A 22,091-nucleotide genomic window follows, 5' to 3' on the forward strand; every position below is an offset into this window, starting at 1 on the left:
ACAGCAAAACAGGTATCAAAACTCTCATTGCACCTCCCCCCTCGTGGCTCATGGAAACAGGATGTCATAGCATCCAAGATGGGGAAATTTTCAGGCTTCTTGGAATCCCCATGGGATTCAGGGTCTCAATGAAGCAAAGATGGCAATGGGTAATGGAAAAAATAGAAAGTAAGCTGCTTAGATGGAAAAGGAAGCAACTGTCTCTAGCAGGCAGAATTTTGGTCATCAACCACTTCATCATCCCGGCCACGATTTACTTCCTCAGCTGCTGGAGGCCTCCTGATGCTGATCTCAACGAATTCACTAAACTATGCAGAAATTACCTGTGGGGAGGGGACCCATGGATCAGAAGCAGACCTAAAGTTAAATGGGAGATATGCACGGTCCCCAAATTCAAGGGAGGGATGGGGATTCTTGACATCCGACTCCTAGCAGACAGAATGGCTGCTAAATGGATAATCAGAGCTTTGGAAAACCCATCTGAAGACTGGGCTCAGCTTCTGGTCAAAGATCTCCCCAGATTTACTATCACCGGTCACAATAAATGGGTAAATCTTCCCATGACCACCATAGTAGCATCAAAACATCCCATCACCCCCAAAGGGAGTCATCTTGTTACTTCAATCTGGAAAGCCTGGTTCAGATCTAAAGGAGCACTGTCCTTCAATATCAATGACAAAAAAGCAGAAGGGTTAATAGCTGCCGACTCCTGCTGGTGGTCTCTTCTCCCCCAGCCTCAACTAGAACCAGAAGAAGAGAAAATTGCCCTCAATCTGCATAGGAAAGGACTTGCTACTTGGTCAGATATATATAACCCCCTCACCGGTACTTGGCTCACAAGAGCAGAGCTGGTAGGTAAATACGACTGCAGAACCCCTGAACTAGATTTAGTACAAAGCAGAACATTCCAATGGAATACCCAGGACATCTGGAGAATCAGCAGTCCCCCCAAATTCAACGTCCAGGCCCTCCGCTGGATTAAAAATAAACCCATCCTACCCATTCCTTTTCTTGAAAAGTCCCCCCCTATCCAGGTCACTCTGAACCGCAGATGGAACATAGCCTGGGACAGGAAAAGATGGTACAGTTGCCTCAAGGAGTTGTGGAGTCAGCACATAGAACCTAAGAAATCTTGTCTCGCATGGCTGATTGTTTATAGAGCCATCTGGACCCAGTGTAAGGCAGCCAAGTACAACATTGCCACAGACCAATGTTCTAGATGTGGCCTTCCCGAGGATGATTTACACATTTTTATTCATTGCAAGCACATCTCAGACTCCTACAAAGAGTTGCAGGCAGTTATTCTAAGCTGGGGGAAAGAAGTAAACTGGAAGAACACAATTCTTGGAGAAAATATAGGATGTTCTACTTCTCTTTGGAATACAATAAGATGCGAGTACATTTGGCATGCATGGCTGCAGAGGTTAGCTGTCACTTTTGATAATCCTGAAATTAAGGGCCCTCCCCTAGCAGAATGCTTGATCACAACATGCATCAGATTCTGGAACAACCAAACACAAGCCCTATTCAAGCTAGAGAAGAGGCTACTGATTAAATTACAAAAGAGGAAAACAGATTACACAATGATTCAACTTGAAAATACCAGAGACAAGATTCTTTTATTCCTCTCAAAAGACAGAGCATTAATAGAAGCTATCAGAAGGATGCAGTAATCGATCCTAACCCTCCCCTCAGACATGCAGACATTAATCAACCAAGAGAAGTCAAAAGGAAGCTAAGGCAAAGTGACCTGTCGGCAAAATGGGGTCACCGTTGGCCTGTCCGCCAGGATTCTGGAGAGGCTAACGCATATCGGCAAACCAGGTTAGGTCACAACAGCATGACCCCGATGTACCAGAGTCATCGAAATCAGACCCCAAATCATCAAGGGATCGAAGTCAGCCTCAGCACCCTATAGATACCTGCAAAGAACGAAAAGGATCAGAACGAATCAGCTTATCCATCATCAACAGAGGAAGGTGTACTGGTGACTCAAGAGGAAACTCCAGGGGTCCCATAAGGGAGCTCAACAAAGGATCGGAACCCATCTGTCATAAAGGGCGAGGAAGCCACAAGACTCCCAGGGGTAGTCCCCCACCCGCCTCCAGGAGAGCCCACCACCTGGACTCAAGATCAAGAAAGAAAAGAAGCAGCTCAGAAGGCCTGTCGACCAGGGGAGCCTTCAATTCTGATCATTAGACCAACGCCTTCCTCCCTCAGAATGGAGAAGTGACGGCCGAGCCAGAACAGACCGAGACGGAAGAGACCGAGCCGGAAGAGACAAAGGAGGAAGGGCCAATCAGCAAGCTGAAGAGCCCTTTCGAGCCCCTACCGTCGGCCAGAGTGAGAGAAGGAGCCGTCGGCTAGGCAAAGAAGGAAGGGAGGCTCAACTGTTCGAGCAGACGGTCGAAACCATCAGGCAAGGCCTAAGGTCCAAGGAAGAGGACTCGCCATGCAATCTGCAGGCCAATCCTCTTCGCCCCTCCCACGCGGCGCACATGCCACCACGTGCTTGGTGTGCGCCAAGTGGTCGTTCCTTCATCGGATCCCTAATTTTGTAAAGTTTCCTTTTTCGCAGCATGCACGGCCACGTGCAGCGTCCACGCGGCAAAGCGCCTGGAGGACACGTCTTTGTAATTACGCCCCTCTCTTTCATAATTCAACAGCCTGTTTTTGAAAAAAAAGACAACAAACAGCTTTCTGTCAAACAAGAAAACAAATTTTGAATGCCTAATTAGCTACGATAGAACAAATGCCTACAAAGCAAATCAACATGACAAGCTACAAAATTTAAAAGACTCAAACACTAACAAAGGAATTTTACAAGACAAGCTACAAACTTTAAAAGACATGTTGTATCTGCAATATGTGATGGATCTAGTGCATACACCCACACATAGGTCCAATCTTGAAAAGTCATTAGAAGTTAAAAGGTTAAGTCAACCTTAAATGGTAAAGTAGACCAGACTTCTTTTAGACTTCTTTTTTTTTCCCCTTTGAAGGACAGTAAAACTTTTAAGGTCAAACGAATCTTAAATCATTATCTAAACGTGGCCTTCCTTATTCTGGTCAAGTGGACTAATTGTTTGGAATATAGTGGATATACTGCAGTGTTCACGGAGAATATTTTTCTTCTCAAATCTTAAAACTTATAATTTTAAAATTTACAAGTTTTTCTTCAATATTTACATATTTTTCCACTAAAATATAACTAAATGCTTAAAATTTTGTTGATATTTAAAATTACAAAAATAAAAATTTACAAGTGAGATCATGAATTTTGCAAGTGCATTTTGTAAGGGTTTGCGGGTTTTCTGTGAACACTGATATACTATTGTTATTTTATTTTCATTTTCCATGATGATTATGCCATGGACACATTGTACACAAGTTTTGTCTCATAGGCCATTTTGGCCTCTAGTAGACGTTATGATTCTCAGGTCAGCCTTTCTACTTCTCTAGTTTTGACAGCTCCCCTCCTTTTATACACATCTCTAAACTCTCCCCTTGATTTTAAGAAAACTCTTTCTATAATTCTCTATGACAGCTCCAAAGAATGATGCTTTATCTTCTTGTTATCATCAACACCTCTACAACTTTTTTCACATGAACTCCATCTTCAGCCTTCTCTCTTTGCTGGTCGCTCTTTATTGCAACAGAGCCACATGGCACAATCACTGCTACATCTAATTCCCAATTCTACTTTGGGCATGTTTTAGAATTCAGAACTCTCTCCACCAGAACAACAAGGTGACATCCGGTATCAGGATCTGACCAAAATTTTAACCTTTGCTCCCTGCTCAATGTAGTCACAGTAAGTAGAGTATGGTGTGACTAAACATATAAGGTTACTTTAAACATGACATTGCTTGACTGAGTTCATTTTTTTAATGACACAAGCAGTTAGATGATATATAGTATATACATTTCAATATCACTAACATATCATCCAGATGTAGATGATGATACATGGGGGTGTGACCTTTCAAATATCTGAAAAGAAAGGCACGCTGCACACACACAAGCACACACACATCTGCATGCATGCATGTGTGTTTGCGAGTACTTATTCACATAACGAGAGAGAGAGAGAGAGAGAGAGATTCTACTAGCCTCTCCAAAAGATCCCTGGGGTCTATATGACAAAAGCGATGCAATATTCTCTTAAAGGTCTTGAAAAATAGAAACAAGAATAAAAAGAACCACGAAGTTCACATGTAATAAGATTGGAGATTCCAAGTGCCATGAAGCATTATGATAATCTGATGATGAAATGTGCCTCAGCTAAAATTGTACATAACTTCACAAGGCCAGAAGAGTCTAAGCATAAGAGTAATCCAAATGAAGAAAAGAGGGAGAACTATCAACAAAAATACAAGCTAGAAAAGAGTAGGGCAATGAAGACACTCTCTCACAAACATGAAAACAACTTGCAAAACTAACTCAGCTAAAACTCACTTGATAATGGTGAGAATGTGATGTCATTGTGGTATAGCCTTTCAAGTCGGCCATCATTTGCAATTAACTGGTTATCTTTGGGATGGGGGCGTTTGGCCAGCAGTCAAAAGACAAGAGTCGATCCGGGTGACAAACTTTGATGTGAAGGCATATGACTCAAAAAAATCAACAATTGCTCATTGTCCTGTCTCTCTTAGGAGTGTCCTCTTGAGGAAGAAAATGTCCTCCACGCCTGGCTTTCTCTTTGACACATATTTAAATGTAAATTTATCTCATTTCAGCTGTGATAGCTCAAACTACAAGATTAGTTGCACCACTTTCGGTCTCAAAGACCTAATGGGTCTTTTGTACATTAATATTTAGTTGTATTAGCCATACTAGATAATTATAATGTACCACCGTTGGTATCATAGATGCATTGTATAATGCGTCACATACTTCTTGTAGACCCTCAATTAAACATAATTTTGCACACATTTTGTTACAACTTCTTGTGATTGTCACTACCCTCAGTATCCTGGGGCTTTTCCCCTCGCATGGGCGGCCTTGGAGCCATGGGGTCTTGGGGCTTTGCCCTAGGCCTAGCTTGGCTTAGGGTCCCTCCACTCCCCTTGGATCATGGACAACAGAGAACCTAAGGGTAGCACCCACGCCATGTATGACATCCAAGGCTGAGCAGCCAAGTCATGAGCGGCAGCAGATGGCAGATTATAATGTACCACCATTGGTATCATAGATGCATTGTACAATGCGTCACATACCCTCAATTAAACATAATTTTGCACGCATTTTGTTACATATCACTAGTTTTATTTTGCATGGGTGGAGAGGTTAAGCCTGAGTACTGTTATGAGACTCCATGTGTTGCTCCGCAACCATGTTTATAACATCCTGCCTTTTTACTATGACTTGGCTGCTCCGCCTTAGATGTCATACATGGCACAGGTGCATCCCTTAGGTTCTCTGTTGTCCAATATCCCCATGATTTAAACTCCACCTGCTCTCCTCCAAACACGAATCCCTCATGTCTCTGGAATGCTGAATAAGAGGTGTTGAAGATCATTACCTTGGTCTTCCTAAGGTTCACATTCAACTCCCTCTCCTGGCAGAACCTATGAAGAGCATCCAAGTGCATCTGAAGTCCCTGTGTAGTGGACGAGATCGAGACCACGTCATCGGCATAAAGAAGAATCAAAATAAGATCTCCTGCCTCCCCAACAATGATCCCTCCCCCCCCCCAAGGTCTCCATGAAAGTCTCTAACTCGATGTATAACCCGAATAGTGTAGGTGAAAGAGGACAGCCCTGTTTCACCCCTATCGTGCTATGGATCTCATCGGAGAGCCCGGTCCTGGTCCTAACTCTGCCTGTGACATGCTCATATAGCGCTACTATAGCCCACTGAATCTACGTGTTGTATCCCAACTGCTGGATCCGGTGCAAGAGATGGTATCTGGGAACAGTATCAAATGCTCTCTTGAAGTCTACGAAGCAGCATCAGTAGAGACGCTGGCTCCGTGATCTCGCCTCCTCCACCATGGCCCTAAGAGTAAAAATGTGATCCAATGTGCAGTAGTCCCTAGCGGAATCTTGCCTGTCCCCGTACTCTAAGTCCTGTCTCTTATGCCTGCTCATTAATTTGGATCTCTAGAACGGATGCAAAAATCTTAGCCATGACGTGGCCAATCATAATGGTCCTGTAGTTTGCTGCGTCCATGGGGTCCCCCGACTTGTGTATGGGTACTATAGTGTTAGTGAGCCATGTGGATGGGAGGCCTGTACAGACTGACTTGTTAAAAAGGCGGGAGAGGGTCGGGGCTAAGGCATCAATCCCATGGTTTACAAACTCCGCTTGTAACCTATCATGGTCCTTAACTCTCCCATTCTTTAACCGAGAGACAGCGTACCTAATGTTGGCGACAAAAAATAGGTCAGAAGATATGGGTTTGGAGTCCTGGGGTGGGTCCATGGTGGGCTGGTCAGGGATGTCATAGAGTGCGGAGGTGTAGGCAGACCAAACGTGGGGATCTGTGAGCGGAGAGTGGGACTTGAGGCGAAGGAAAATAGGTCAGAAGATATGGGTCTGGAGTCCTGGGGTGGGTCCATGGTGGGCTAGTCACAGGGATGTCATAGAGTGCAGAGGTGTAGGCAGACCAAACCCAGGGATCTGTGAGCAGAGAGTGGGACTTGAGGTGAAGGAACCTTTTCCAGAAGTCCTTGGAGTCACAGCTAAAGAGTAAACTCCTTAGCTCCTCCTCATTCCGGATCAAGAAGAACTGACGTTTCTTGCGTCTCGTCAATCGCTTGTAGTCCCGCCTGGTCTGTGCTAGGCAAGGTGCAAAGGTCTTCTCCTCGAAATGTAGGTGCCGACACATGGCCCTACATTCGTCGTACCAACTGTTGCATGGGACCTTGCCTATAGGCGGGGGACGGGAAGAGTGGGTGGTGACTGGGAAGGAATCGTGGGCTATTGTGAGCATGGACTTGTGGACGAAATCCCATCTCTCCTATGTGGAGTGTAGGGAATCAAGGTGGTCGATGGTGATGAGCTGAGATAAATGGAGGCTGTAAAGATCATCCAGAGAATGGTCAAAGTGAATCTCGAGGTATGGCTGTGGATCTAGATGTCTGGGTGGAGGCTCGTGTGTCATACGTGTGAGGGTGAACGTGATGTGTGAGTGGGTGTGAAACTCTAAGGCTATGAATGTTGGGGATGAGAGCCGGAGGACCCATGACATAGTCACTGACGTTGCAACCTATGCCCCCAAAGGGGAAGCATGTGGCTCTATGCGAAAGAGGCCATCTCTGTAAACTGTTATAGATAACCAGACTATGAGCAGAAAGAAGATCCAGTAAACATCATCCGTACCTAGTAACCTCCGCGTGAGCATCGTCAGAATGTCAGTCTAGGTCCTGTGCCTGCACTGTATGTACGATGATGGGGTCCTCAATGAAGTCCAAGATCTCTGCCTGTCTGTCCTTCGTCCTCGTGTTGAAGTATCCAACTAGGTGGACTTCCCCGCAGCTGGAAAACTCTAACACATCTGCCGATAGATCCTTGAATGGGGAGACTCCGAGTCCCGTGGTAGCTCTAGCATATGCTGAATCACTAGGTGGGAAGTAGCACACTGCGACAAATAGATCTCTGAGAGGGGGTCTCGTGATACGAACCCATAAGCATCTGGCATGTGCATCGCATCTCTCAACCGAGATATGTCGTCTGAGATGCTCTCTGAATGGAATTGCTACCCCACCCGATCCCTTGACACCGCCTGTCAAGCGTGTCTGGTCCCTGAAGGCGGACTCCCAAATGTAGCCTATCATAAGCGATAGTCCTCCTCGCTCTAGACTCTCGTGTGTCTCTGTTAGAAACACTATATCTCTGCATGAGATGACCTCCTGGAAGTTCCCCGGAGAGAAAGTCAAGGAACCATTGTTGCAGTTCGAGAATGCAACCCGGAGTGTGTCTTGTCGTCTGTGTGTCTCATGGGCCCTGTTCCGTCATGCAGTCGGAGCGGGGGTGGGGACCGTGAGTGGCCTCTTGAGGGGTCCTCATATAAGACGTCCATCTCGTACCACTGCCCACTTGCCCTCCTTGCGGAGGGCATCTCTCTGTGTCAGGAGCGCCTTGTGCTCGGTGACCTGTAACGGCGTCAGGTCCTCGTCCATGAAAACCTGTGGGTGATCCCTGAGTCTGGCCCTCATCCGTAGAGCCGTCAGTCGTGCGTGCGCATCCCTAAATCAGATGACTAAGGGCTGGTGCCTGGTGGGATCCGTGCCGGCTCTGTATGTGTCAAGCACCCCGTGGTCCTGTACCCCCAGAATCTGGGATACAAATGTCACTGCTTGGGCCACTGGTGTCACTGCTGCAGGGAGTGGGTGAATGCCACGGATCCTGATGTTGAGGGCCTTAACGGCCCTCCCGCTGCGTCTCTGCCACACTGTGGCTAAGATAGTGGGGTGCTGGGTGGGGGGTGAATGTCTAACCATGTCCACCCACTGTGTGGTCCGCTGGACCTCCGACTAGAGGGTGGTGATCTGCTCCTGTACCGCGGCAACTACTGCTACCGGGGTAGAATCCAGGTGTGCTGGATCCTAGCCTGTACGGCCTGATCTGATTTGTCTGGCCATGAAGCTCGGCGACTGACAGAGTCCTATGTGACGCCTGTATGTCGGTGCAGAGGGTCCCAATCGTGTCTGTAAGGGCTCTCATCTGGAGGTCCCTGTGCATCGCCTCCTCTGAGAGAGAGAGAGAGAGAGAGAGAGAGAGAGAGAGAGAGAAGGGGGGGATCCTCCTATGAGTGTTTGTCTTGTCCCCACAAAGAGGGGGTAAGCAAAATGTTATAGGTATATATTTTATTATATTTTTGATCCTTAATGATCGTAGAAAAATTTGCCTAATTTAATGTGTGCAGAAATCAGCTTAATGGAATGTGCGAATGCGCACAAGGTTATTATATGTGCAAATGTGCACAAGGTTATTTTATGAGTTATTTTTGTTGGCCACGTGCCAAATGTTTGTACAAATTATTTATGCACGCTTGTGCATGGCGTTAGCACTTATGCTAGAAGAGTTTCGATTATCTCCACTTAGTGTGTGAACAAGCTCTAGTGTTTGAGCTATTTTTGTAAAAAGTGGAAAAGCAAAGCCCAATTTTGTATATACACAACTATTAATAGCTCCTTGGACTATTTATTAAATACAATTCTCAAAATACTCATGTCGTGGAAGTGGAGATACACACATGAGGAGGGAGATCGCACCCAATCTTGTCTTGATGCTGATGTTGTTATATTTCTCTTGTCTTATGCTATGCTATGCTCTTTAATATCAATTTGATTCAAGTGTTTGCTTTAATATTTGATGTATTTGTGAGCTTTTAATTATTTCTTCAAGAAGTACAAAAAGATCCAGTGACAGTGGTGTAGCTTTGGTCAGTCAAAGACTTGTGGACAAAGAGGTGAAAGAGACAAAAGAAGAGGTGATTTCGGTAATTTTTCAATTTAATTTGAAGAAGAATACATTTATGGTTATGTATGGTTGAAAGAAGGCTTGTTGTTAACCATTGGACAGCAAATCTCCATCAATCTACTGCCTAAAACAAATCTCCATCAATCTATCGCCCAAAAGGTAAAGCAAGGTGGAAAACCATTAGTGGGTTTGTGAAAACTATAAAATCACCTTTAATTTCATTAATCCTCTTCATAATCCATCCATACGATCGAGTCAGCAAATTGAGGAGATTAGAGCCGTGATTTCAGAATTGCTAAACCTTCCCTCTGTTCAATTTCTATAATGGAGGATTTAAATTTCTCCTTTTGCCCTTCTCCATTAATGGGCGCTGCTGCATTAGTGGGTTCTTTCTCTTGAAAAACAAAGATATTTTTATATATTCTACTTTTCTTAATTTAGTTTTTTTTCTCTCTTCCTTCTTCTCTACCCGCGGGCGGTGATGAGATGGGTTTTCTTATTCTCCTTCCTTTATTTCTTCCCCTGGGCGACGACGTCTGCTCTGCAGACACTTTAATTTTTTCTTCTCTCCAAAATCGTGCTGCGCGCTTCCGGTTTTCTTAAATTTCTGCTGTGTATGGTTTGAGGGCCGTCAAACGCTGTTCATTTGGGTGAAGCCATTTATAAAGCTAATTAAGCTAAGCTTACTAAAGCTTTTTTTTTTATATAAAGTTTGGCGTTAGAGAAGAGACGGGCTTAGAACCCATGGGAACCCCCTTATCCCACAAATCAGGGGCAAGGCACATCAATCGGGTAGCCAGCAGGGTTCGAACCCATAACCTGGGTTTTGACATCGAAACACCTTAACAACTGAGCTACTGCCCGATGATAAGCTTACTAAAGCTTTGATAAAAGCTTAGTTAAAGCTCAGGTCATATATATATATATATATGAAAGCCTTATTTCTCTCTCTCTCTCTCTCTCTCTCTCTCTCCTTGCAATTATCATTGTCATTACTCCTCGATTTTCATGGCCTTTTTCCCTTCTCTTTTTCTCTCTGAGAAGGGTTAAAGCAAGCCTAGCTTTAATCTTAGCTTATTACTTTTTTAATTAAAAAATTTTAATTAAAATTTGTTGCGTTGGTCGTTTCCCTTATTATAAAATTGTTAAATTTTCCCATGGCCACCTCATTTCGCCTTGTGCCAAATTCCCCGATCTGGGTTGTACACCTTTGCCATCACCAATTCTAAAAATTATATATATATATATATATATATATAAAGCCTAAAGCTCTTATTTACTAAAGCCAAAAGAAGAAGAAGAGACGAAGCATATAACTAGAGCCTTAAAGCCTTAAAGCTTTATATTGCAATCTCGTCAAACTAAATTCAAAGGCTTCCAAAGATCCAAGACATAAATTCAAAAAAAATGGATTACTATAAAAATAGGTATTATCAAAATTGATTTTTGGAATAAAGACAATACTCAAGTGAAAAGGCTTGCTTTCTTAAACTTTAGCACAAGGTAAACAAATACTTTCAAGATTCTTCTACCATTTCTTTTTGAAGATTAAATTAAGGATCTCAAGGGCTACAAGCAACATAAGACTTTCAGAAGTTTTGTTGAGGTCGGCTTTTTACATATTTCATCAAGGGTTGTTATTTTTCACGAGTCAAACATGAGGACAATAACTTCTAGAACTTCTTGAAGGAACTGGCCCTTCCATCTTGGGATGGTGCTAGATGCGATAGACATGTTATAGAATGGAAAGGCACAGGATCATGATGGGCTAGTTGGAGAGAACTTCTCATATGCATGCGATACTTTGGCTTTGCTGATTGTACATGTGTTTAATCGTGCCATTTGTGAGGGTTTCCTGGCAAGCTGTGGACAAAGCATATCATTGTACCACTCTTTAAAAGTGGGGACCCCATGGTACTAGGAAACTACAAGACGATCATGATTGGTCATTACTTGGCAGACTATATAGCTCTATATTGGAGTCGGAGCTGAGCCGCTGGGTAGAGGGGCATGATCATTGAGCACAGGGACATGCCAGCTTCAGGAGAGGATTTACTACCTTGGATCACATACCGACACTTCGGCCACTTATTGAAGAGGGCAGGGCACAGAAGAAGGATATATTGCTACTTTGTGGACTTCTGGAAAGCATTCGATACCGTACCATGTGCCAGGCTTATGCACAGATTTCATGACATTGAGGTAGCTGAGGATATGCAGTGGGGGATATATGCTTTGTATGAGTCTGTGAGACAGGCAGAGTCCGAGCTCTCCGATATGGTGACCAGCACGATAGGGGTGATATATGCTTTGTATGAGTCTGTGAGACAGGCAGAGTCCGAGCTCTCCGATATGGTGACCAGCAAGATATGCAGTGGGGGATATATGCTTTGTATGAGTCTGTGAGACAGGCAGAGTCCGAGCTCTCCGATATGGTGACCAGCACGATAGGGGTGAAGCAAGGATGCCCACTATCACCCACCCTCTTTAGACTTTACATTGATGTGGTCTCCGATTATGTAGACAAATTGGGAGGCCCAGGGGCATGCCTGGAAGGGGTGTTGATACCCATCTTGTTATATGCCTGGAAGGGGTGTTGATACCCATCTTGTTATATGCTGATGATATTGTTCTAATCTCAGACTCTCCGGAGGGATTATAAAGACATTTGGATGCATTACACATGCATTACAAAGACATCTAGATGCATTACAAAGACATCTGGATGCATTACACACGCATTCTATGCGGATAGAGATCTAACAGTGAACCTTGGTAAAACCAAGGTTTGGTGTTTAACACCACACAGGCATGGGTGACGAGATTAGAGCCTTAGTTCACTTTCTGAGGGGAGCTGGTTGAGTATGTCAAGTCATATGTCTATTTGGGAGTTACTTTCATAGGACCACGTTTCTCCTTGAAGGAGGCAGCATCAGCTAGATTAGCTCGAGGGCATGCAGCCTTGGGGGCACTTGAGAGGCAGTGTGCACACATACAGTTTCAGGATCTGCGCACCAAATTGTGGCTATTTGATACACTTGTTACACCGACCCTCTTATATGGAGGTCCAATTTGGGGGCCCAACATACATCACAGATCTCAGAGAGGGACGGATGAGAGATGGAGGCATATGGAGAGACCACTGATTATGGTGATTGCCCGCATGATTCGGAGAAAATCATTGGTACCACATGAGATTGTTCGGGCTAAGCTGGGTGCCGCACTAGTAGTGACCGAGGCCATATTCCAAGAAGTTACCTTTTTACAGGGCTATGGGAGCTCCCTCAATAGAGGTACTCCCGACTGGCATTAACCTCATCCATACAGTTGGCAGAGGATGGAGATACTCATTACTGGTATGCTCAGATGAGATCATGGTTTAACCTACATGGTTTGAAGATAGAGGCACTCCCACCCTTTCAGTACAGCCTGGATTGTCCATTTTTGGATCTCACCCGCTTAGAGCAAAACCGTGTGATTAGGATGGATATTGTCAGAGTGGACACAAAGAGGACATGGACTAGTCCCCTTGAGCCCTTAGGCATGAAAATGGCTCTCACCAGGTGTTTTTATCACCCGCCCAGTGTACATGGATGTACACCTATCACATGGGATACGTTGTACCATTGGACAGATTCGGACTTCACTGACACCGGCTGCGGATTGAGACATGGCGATATGTGCATCAGATCTCGGATGACCGCATTTGTCAGCTATGCTATCAGGAGGCAGAGACAGAGGAGCACTACATTTGCCGATGTACATTCTATTATGAGATCCGAGGGAGATATCAGTGCCTCTTCCGAGAGGGTTTTGGGCCGTTACGTAGGGTCATGGAGTTTGAGGATCAAAGATGCTTGGGATTGTTCCTACTTGAGCTCATGAGACACAGAGAGACCCTCTTGGCAGACAGGAGATTGAGCCATGATGTACCTAGACATAGGATCCTGATAGATTTCTTCAGCACCAGCACTAGCAGCCCACCCCACACACCTCCTGATAGCTCTTCCATCAGACCATCAGGGCACCAGCCACACTTCTAGGGAGTCACCAAACTAATAGAGCAGTCGTCTTATGTTGTGCTCGTCGGCCACGCCCACTAGGATCCCAACCACGACATCCTCACCATCGCCAGATCAAAGTCATTATTCCTCGACATCGGAGGCGCCTACCTCGCTTCTACGTCATCTCCATTCTAGACAGCCCCATGTCGGAGATATTTGATCTGAGGAGAGGGCAGCACTTCAACTGATTAGCATACATGGATCTACTTGATATACATGTTCTAGTATTTTCTACTCAGTATCATCTAGGAGTCTTACTTACAATTCTTATAACTGTAAGATAATCAGTTTATTGTATTTTTTAGTTTCATTTGGTTGTTCTCTTTGATGAGACACCAACTTCAGATGTACTCTCAGTTTTGGTCTCATAGGCCATTATGGCCTCTTAGAGACGTTAATATATCATTTCATTTCATTTCTCTCTCTCTCTCTCTCTCTCTCTCTCTCTCTCTCTCTCTCTCTCTCTCTCTCTCTCTCTCTCTCTCTTTATTTTCCGTTATTACTTTCTCACTTATTTTGTGAGTGTGCATGTGTGTGTTTCTAAGAGAGAGAAAGAGAGAGACAGAGAGGCAGAGAGAGTTTAAAGTAACTTTTTTAAAAATAATAAAATAATGGGCAAAATAATTCTATTGAAAGTACTCAATTGAAACTTAGATTGAGAGTAAAAACGCATACACATATATTTGTGCACCATTTGCTAAGGTGGTTATAGAGATAAGTTTCTTTTATGCAAATATAAAAATGACAAAGTTTTTCATATGTGTGTTTGCAGTTTTGTGGGGCCTTAGTAAGTTTTTCATAATCACATTGTTGTCATAGCTTCAAGTCTTTTTGAGAGGTTAGTGATCTCTCTCTCTCTCTCTCTCTCTCTCTCTCTCTCTCTCTCTCTCTCTCTCTCTCTCACATATATGCGCACAGTCACAAAATCACTAAGACATATATTGTTCTTTATTAATGTCTCAATGATTTTGTGAGTGTGCATATATGTGTCTTTGAGAGAGAGAGAGAGAGAGAGAGAGAGAGAGAGAGAGAGAGAGAGAGAGTTTAAAATAACTTTTTTAAAAGTCATAAAATAATGGGTAGTCCTTGGATGTTGTCCTATCTTGTTGAAAATACAAGTGAATAGGGTGTGTGCGGGAACAAGCTCTTGGATAGAGGCTATAAAAGAGGAGATGTAATTGTGAAAGAACTTGTGAAAAGGTGAGAAGAATCTATTGGGAGAGAATAAAGGGTAGCATGAGAGAATTTAGGAGTGTGGAGTTATTCTGAGAGATATTCAGGGAAAAGAGAAGAGGTGGAGAGAATCAGGCAAAAGGTGGAGATATTCTGGGAGTGAATCATAGAAATCAATGGGATTTGATGCTTGATGTAAACTCTATAAATTGAGGCATAGCCCTAATGAGAATTTGCTGGTTTTTGAGTATCCATGCCTACATTAATCTATTTGCTAATTATTCACTAATTACGTCTTAATCATTTGCTAATCACTTTGTTATTGATGTTGATTCTAGTGTTTGATCCACCATAGCTCATCATTATGCTCAAATTTCAACATGGTATCAGAGCCATGCCTAGAATCAATTAGGTTTATGATCCCATTAATTAATTAATTAGGATTAGTAGATAATTAGCCAAAAAAATCAATTTTTAGTGAGTTTTCACTTCTCCCCTTCACCCCCAGCCAGTGGAGGATCTCTAGCACCTTGCACACATAGAATTAGGGCACAAGATTCTAGCACATGGTAGCCAACTCCTTTGGCTACAAGCTCATCAAAAAAATGCTACAAACCGCCACGTATATGCGCCGATTTTCGCTGATTTCTGGGCACCATTTTTTTGAGGAACTTTTGCCATTGCTACTTCATCAGGTCAAATCCTTCTAATTCCTCTTAGCCCAAGGGGTAATCAAGCATGCTCTACAAGCTGGTGAAGACAGAATTCAATTTCATCAAGTCTACAGTGAGATCCAAGCTCTTCATCAAATCTGCAGGTGACTTTGGTAAAACAGAGATTAAGCTTTCATTATTTGGTCAAATCTTGTGTTTCTTGGCTTAATCCTCTACTAGACTCATTGCTATTGATGCCTTTGAAAGCATTTGAGCTCATTTGAAGTGGAAGGCACCAGATCTGGGCTCCCCGCATACTCTGTTTTTTGCACACAAAACAGAGCATTAATTTGCTAATCAATGATTAATCAGTGCTAATCACTATATTTTGGTGTAATTGAGGGTTCAAATTAACCATTAGGTATCTGATACAGATCCCTATAACTTCAGATTTCAAATCGGAGTTGGTTTGATACTCCAACCATCCCGTACAAATTGGTTACCCTCAATTTAATGTAATTTCTGGTGATATTATGCTGATAAAATTGTTGTAATCATCTATTAAACACCAGATTGAGTTGTAAAAGGGTAGACACTACCCTTGAATCTTGAAATTGGATCAAGAGGTAAGACCCCCTTCACATCACCATGAGTTCAGCACAGGAAATAGCCAAATTTAATGGGGAACAGTTTTATACATGGCAGACAAAAACCATGTATTTGCTGATGAGGAAAAATCTGTGGGGATTAGTTGAAGGGAGAGATGAATGCCCAGAGAGAGGGGAAAATGAGTGGAAGAGTAGGAATGAAAAAGCATTGGGACTTATTGCACTCAGTTTAAATGATGAAATCATTCATCATATCACAGGGATACAGTGGGCAAAAGATGCATGGGATGAACTCAATAAATTATTTGGTACACAAGCAAAAAATTCAAAGATAAATCTGTTAATGCAATTCTACAAATTGGACATGAAGGAAAGTGAACCTTTAATCACACACTTGAACAAATATAAAAGCATTAAGCAACAGCTGGTAGCTATTGGCAAAAAGGTAGAAGATGATGAAGCATTAGCTGTACTTCTGAAGAGTGTGGACAAAGGAGATTATGAAAACATTGTAGCAACACTAAAGAATGTACCTGAATTGAAGATACACGAGATAGAAGCAGCTCTACTAGAGCAAGAGAGCAGAGGCAAAGAGAAGAAAGGGCTCGACTCAACAGCAGGAGAGGAAAAAGCATTCTTCACCCGAGGAGGATTCTCTCGAGGACGAGGACGAGGAAGACGCAGAGTAGGAGGGAGGATCTTCACTTGCCACAAATGTGGAAAGCCAAGACACATGGCGAGAGACTGCTACAGCAAACCCAGTGAAGAAGGAACGACATCGGCAAACTTCATGGAGGCTCCAAGGGAAGTGGAGTCGGATCATCTTTTCTGAGAGAGAGAGAGAGAGACCCCACAACCCAATGTAACCTGCCCCAACAAAGTAAAACCACCTCTGAGCCATCGATGATGTAGGCCAAGTGGTAGATGTATGTGTGAGCACTTTAGTCAAGGTCGCGGGCACTTATAGTAGCCTTGGACACATAGAGAGAGAGAGTGTCAAGGACTATGGAGTTTAGGGACTTGAGGCACTGGTCGCGGGCTATCAAGTAAGAGGGAAACTTGATACAGGGTCCAGGTGTGCTAGGATTATTCACTTGAGGGGAGGTGTTGAAAATACAAGTGAATAGGGTGTGTGCGGGAACAAGCTCTTGGATAGAGGCTGTAAAAGAGGAGATGTAATTGTGAAAGAACCTGTGAAAAGGTGAGAAGAATCTACTGGGAGAGAATAAAGGGTAGCATGAGAGAATTTAGAAGTGTGGAGTTATTCTGGGAGATATTCAGGGAAAAGAGAAGAGGTGGAGAGAATCAGGCAAAAGGTGGAGATATTCTGGGAGTGAATCATGGAGAAATCAATGGGATTTGATGCTTGATGTAAACTCTATAAATTGAGGCATAGCCCTAATGAGAATTTGCTGGTTTTGAGTATCCATGCCTACATTAATCTATTTATTAATTATTCACTAATTACATCTTAATCATTTGCTAATCACTTTGTTATTGATGTTGATTCTAGTGTTTGATCCACCATAGCTCATCATTATGCTCAAATTTCAACATATCTTGCTCACATTCTCAAGGTAAAGGAGCATGCAAGTGAAGTTTGGCAGCTAGTTCCCTACTGCCTATTACTGCCTTAGCAATAGCTTTGGCCATTCTTATGGCATCATTGGTTGATAGAATTCCTCTTGGAGAAGCTTTATTTCCCTTAGAAACATCTAGTCCCTCTCATGCAGGTACATCCACCATATAAAAACCACCCATTCAATCAGTGTGGACTCTTGGGGTAGAGTATAATGGGTCTACATTCCCACTCCCAATAGGTTGAGTAATACAGATTGGTCCAGATGTGGTAGGTACTCCTGTTCTTGCTAGAAAGATAGGGGCAAAGGTAAACTCACCATATTAGAAAAGAGGTACTGTTGTGTGAACATAAGAGTATAGAGCAGATCCCTTCTCGCCCTTGATGTAAATTCCCTCTTCTCTTACCATTTTGTTGACTGGCTTTGTTGACTGGCGGTGCAGATGCATACTCAGGGTTGATGCGTCTTGGAGTATATGTAAACTCTGAAAATCCACTGGTTGCACCAATACCCCAGGTGCCTTTGGATTGCCTCTTGCACAACTTCTTTACCTTTACCAGTTCCAGGTAACGATTCACTAAATCTTAATTTTGCTGGCACGGAATCATGTACAATTGAGAATTCATGAGCTTTGGCTGCTATAAGGTCAATCATGACTTGCTCAATTTTAAGTTATTTACAACAAGGAAGATACCTGTTCTCCCAAACATCTTTATAAAAATAGAATCCCAAATCAAGATTTTCAATCCTGAAAACTACAGGATTCAAGGGGTTTACATTGCAAGATCCTTCACAAGGTACTAGATTAAAGACCCCATGGGCTTCATTTATATGCTTAAGGAAGTTTCAATATTGTCGTGCCCTCCATTCACGTGGCATTGGTTCGCTCAGAGTTTTTCGAGGGGGTTCACTAGGGATCTCAAGGAAAGGATTCAAGCGTTCCTGCAACATTTTATTTTCTTTTTTGGAAGTTTCAATTTCCTGTTAGGAATGAATTCCTGGAACCAAGCATCGTCACTTGAGAAGGAAAAGCAATCTGACTCACTGAGATCTCCCAAGCTTAGACGTGGCCCCAACAAAGCTTCTTTTAATTGATTCTTGCTTGCGCTGCTACCTGGCATAGGAGCATGTGAAACTTTATCCGATGCGCTTCTCAAAGAGTCAGCGATCACCCTACCACTTCTCAGGTGCATGGGTTAGTGCCTACTATTTTCACAACTCAAATGGGCCTTTCGTCAAATGATAATTTCCTTCCTTGCCAGTGGAAGCCAAGAATCAATCCTTTAATTCAGTTTTCAGCTATTTCTTCGATGTTTCCTATATTTCTTCTGTTAGTCTTGTCAAAACCGATTGATTAGATTCAAGAATGGCTAGAAATCCTTGAAAGGAGTACTATGAAAATTAGGAATGTACGCACTTGTATACCGATCTCGAAAATAACTATAGTTAAGTGTATTGAACTCAGCTTGATCCACAAGGCCAAGAATGCAACACAATTGGATATACACAAGGTTTTCGTCCTAGCCTTGGTTCCAAGTGGTCTATTGATAACACTCCACTAATAGGGAGTAGCCATGGACACTTACCTAAACTTACCAATGTGGTGTTTGAACTATGAAAGGTCCTAGCAAGTGATTCCATTGCTCCCTTACTCCCAAAACCCTCCCCTAATTAAGTTGCAAGCAAGGCAAAAAACACAACGTACACTTGATTTTCAGCCATGACCAAAATTAAGTGAAATTTTTATGGTAGAATTTGGCTAAAATGTGCCATTATTACGAATCCTTCGTACAAGTCTCAAATCCTTGTCCATAAGAGTGATGCGCTTCGCATGAATAGCTGCAAAAAACTGACCATCATGCATGAGGTCCACTGAATATGCCTTAGCTGCTTCTTGAAGAGCTAGCAATGCTTGAGTTGACCATCGCTGCACATTTTTGACTGTAGAACTAAGTCTTGCATAGAACCTATTACGAGACATTCACTGGAGATCTTGCAATATCTCTCTCACCAGTCTTGCAAATGGCGCCCTCGGTATGATTAATGTTGCTATATACATAGGCAGTGATGTGTGTGAACACACTTAAGACCGCCGGGGCACTTTCTCCCTCTTTAGGAGGTTTTTTCCCCCGGCTTGTATATACGCCCATCATTCTAGGGCTAACTTATCTTTTGTACATTGACACAATCTAATACACTTTGTGTTGTGTGCATTCTTGCTTCTTCTTCTCCAAGCTTTGTGTGCTTTCCTGCAACCCTAATTCCAACAATTGGTATCAGAGCAGGCATCGACTCCCAGGGCTACGCCGCCAGCACCCTTCGACTCACGTTCTCCAATTGAGGTGAGTTTTCACGAGCGCTTGCAGGTCCCTATATTTTGCAAATAAGCCTCTAGGGCTTGGCGTTCTCAGAATTTGCATCTGAGGTCGTTTCGGGCTCCGTTTTTGCATTTCAAGTTCTGCACAGGTGTTTTCGTCATTTTCTGCAGAAATTTCGACAGTGCAGTTTTCTGCAAAACAAGCATACGTATTCTATTGTGGATCGTGCTACATAGCACGAGTTGTTTTTTGTTCAGTCTTTGCTTCATTACAGGCAGCTTTTGCATCAGTTTCAGTCAGTGGCCATGGCTGATAACAGCAATGATGTATTTCGCATGTTGTCTGCTGAAGACAAACATGCTGAAGACAAACTGGATGGAGACAGCAACTACCCACTTTGGGCATACATGATGCAGCATGTTTTGGTTGCAAAAGGAGTGTGGAACATTGTGCAGGGTACGGATGTACGTCCAGGTTCTGTGGATGTAGGATCTGTTGAGGATGTTGCAGGTTCTAGTAGCTCTACTCTTGCTGCAGTTTTACCCACTGCTGAACAAGCTCGTTGGGATGGTAAAGATGCGCAGGCTCATGCCTTGATTGCACTTTCTGTCAAACGTAACATCACCCCATATATTCGTTCAGCTAAAACAGCAAAACAGGCTTGGGATATTCTAGCTGGTTTGTATGCATGTCGTAACGAGGCAAAAATCGCTTACCTGCGTAAAGAGCTAGAATTGAAGATTATGCAAGAAGATGATGACATGAATGTTTTTCTTGCTGAGATTAAAGATCTCAAAGAACAGTTGATTTCTGCAGGTGAGATTATTCCTGATCATTCTCTGGTGCAGACTGTTCTTGATGCTTTACCTGAGACATATCAGACTTTTGCTTCCACGTGGAGACTTCTTAATGAGGACAGACCTGATGCTGTCAAGTATGATACTTTAGTCAACAAGCTCTTGCAAGAAGCGCAGTCCAGGCAAAACAGGGCCAGGCAACGTGCAGTTGATCAAGCATTTATTGCTGCCCAGCAGAGCAGAGAAGAAGTGGTAAGGCAGTCCCTTCCACTGTTTCTTCTCCTATTAGTAGGTCTGCAACTTCTTCTCCTTCCACCACAGGTAGCAACAATAAGACTGAGAAGGCTCTTGATAAAGGCAAGAAAAAGACCAGGTGCAACTATTGTAAGGCAAATGATCATGTCATTAAGAATTGCCCTAAGCTAAAGGCTAAAGAGGCAAAGAAGAAAGAGTCAAATGCAGCCACAATAGCGGATGCTTCTACAAATGCAGATTTTGCAAATGTTGTGCAGGATACAGAATGGGCGTTTAGCGTGTATTGCCAGTATGACCCATCTGTACATGATGCATGTTTTGGCAGTTTCTGTTGACTCTCATGTTTGGTATTTTGACAGTGGTGCTACAAAGCACATTACCTCACATCGTGATATGTTCACTTGTCTTGAGGCTGTCTCTAATGGGAATACTGCACATGTGCCAATAATGCTTCTTACCTAGTGAAGGGCATTGGTAAAATTATGCTTAATGCTGCAAATGGCAGCGCTTTCACACTTTCAGATGCTTTGTATGTGCCAGGGATAAAGAAGAATCTATTGTCTGTCTCTGCGCTTGCTAGACTTGGATTTGTAGTCAAATTTGTGGATGACAGATGTACTGTTCATGATTTGACTTCTGGTGATACGATTATTGCATCTGGCACCTTGTTTCGTGGGCTGTATAGGCTCAATTCTTATGACAAGTGTGTGGAAGATTCAGCAAATGCAGTTTCTGATGAAAAGGCAGTTTCAGATGCAAAACTATGGCATGCTCATTTTGGTCATCTGAACTTTGCTAGTTTGTTTTGCGTTTGCAGAAATTTGATATGGTTGCTTCATTGCCCCCTCTTGAGGCACCATTGAAACATGTTTGTGAAGGCTGTATTTTGGGCAAAATGCAGCGTTCTGCGTTTCCAAAGGATGGTTCTGTGTGCGGGCCACTCGCAAATTGCAGCTTGTACATAGTGATGTATGTGGGCCTATGCAAACTCCGTCATTTGGTAAACACTTATACTTCGTGACTTTCATTGATGATTACTCAAGGCATGCATGGGTATATCCACTGAAGGCAAAGTCCGAAGTGTTTTTGTGCTTCAAACAGTTTTTTCTTATGGTTAAAAATGTATCCAATTGTACTGTGGGCACCCTCCGTACTGATCGAGGGGGGGAGTACATGTCTAAAGAGTTTGATGCATTTCTGGCTAGTCGTGGGAT

The sequence above is a fragment of the Cibotium barometz genome, chromosome 64 (genome assembly GCF_041138505.1).
Source record: "Cibotium barometz isolate CiBa-2024 chromosome 64, ASM4113850v1, whole genome shotgun sequence".
Lineage (NCBI taxonomy): Eukaryota > Viridiplantae > Streptophyta > Polypodiopsida > Cyatheales > Cibotiaceae > Cibotium > Cibotium barometz.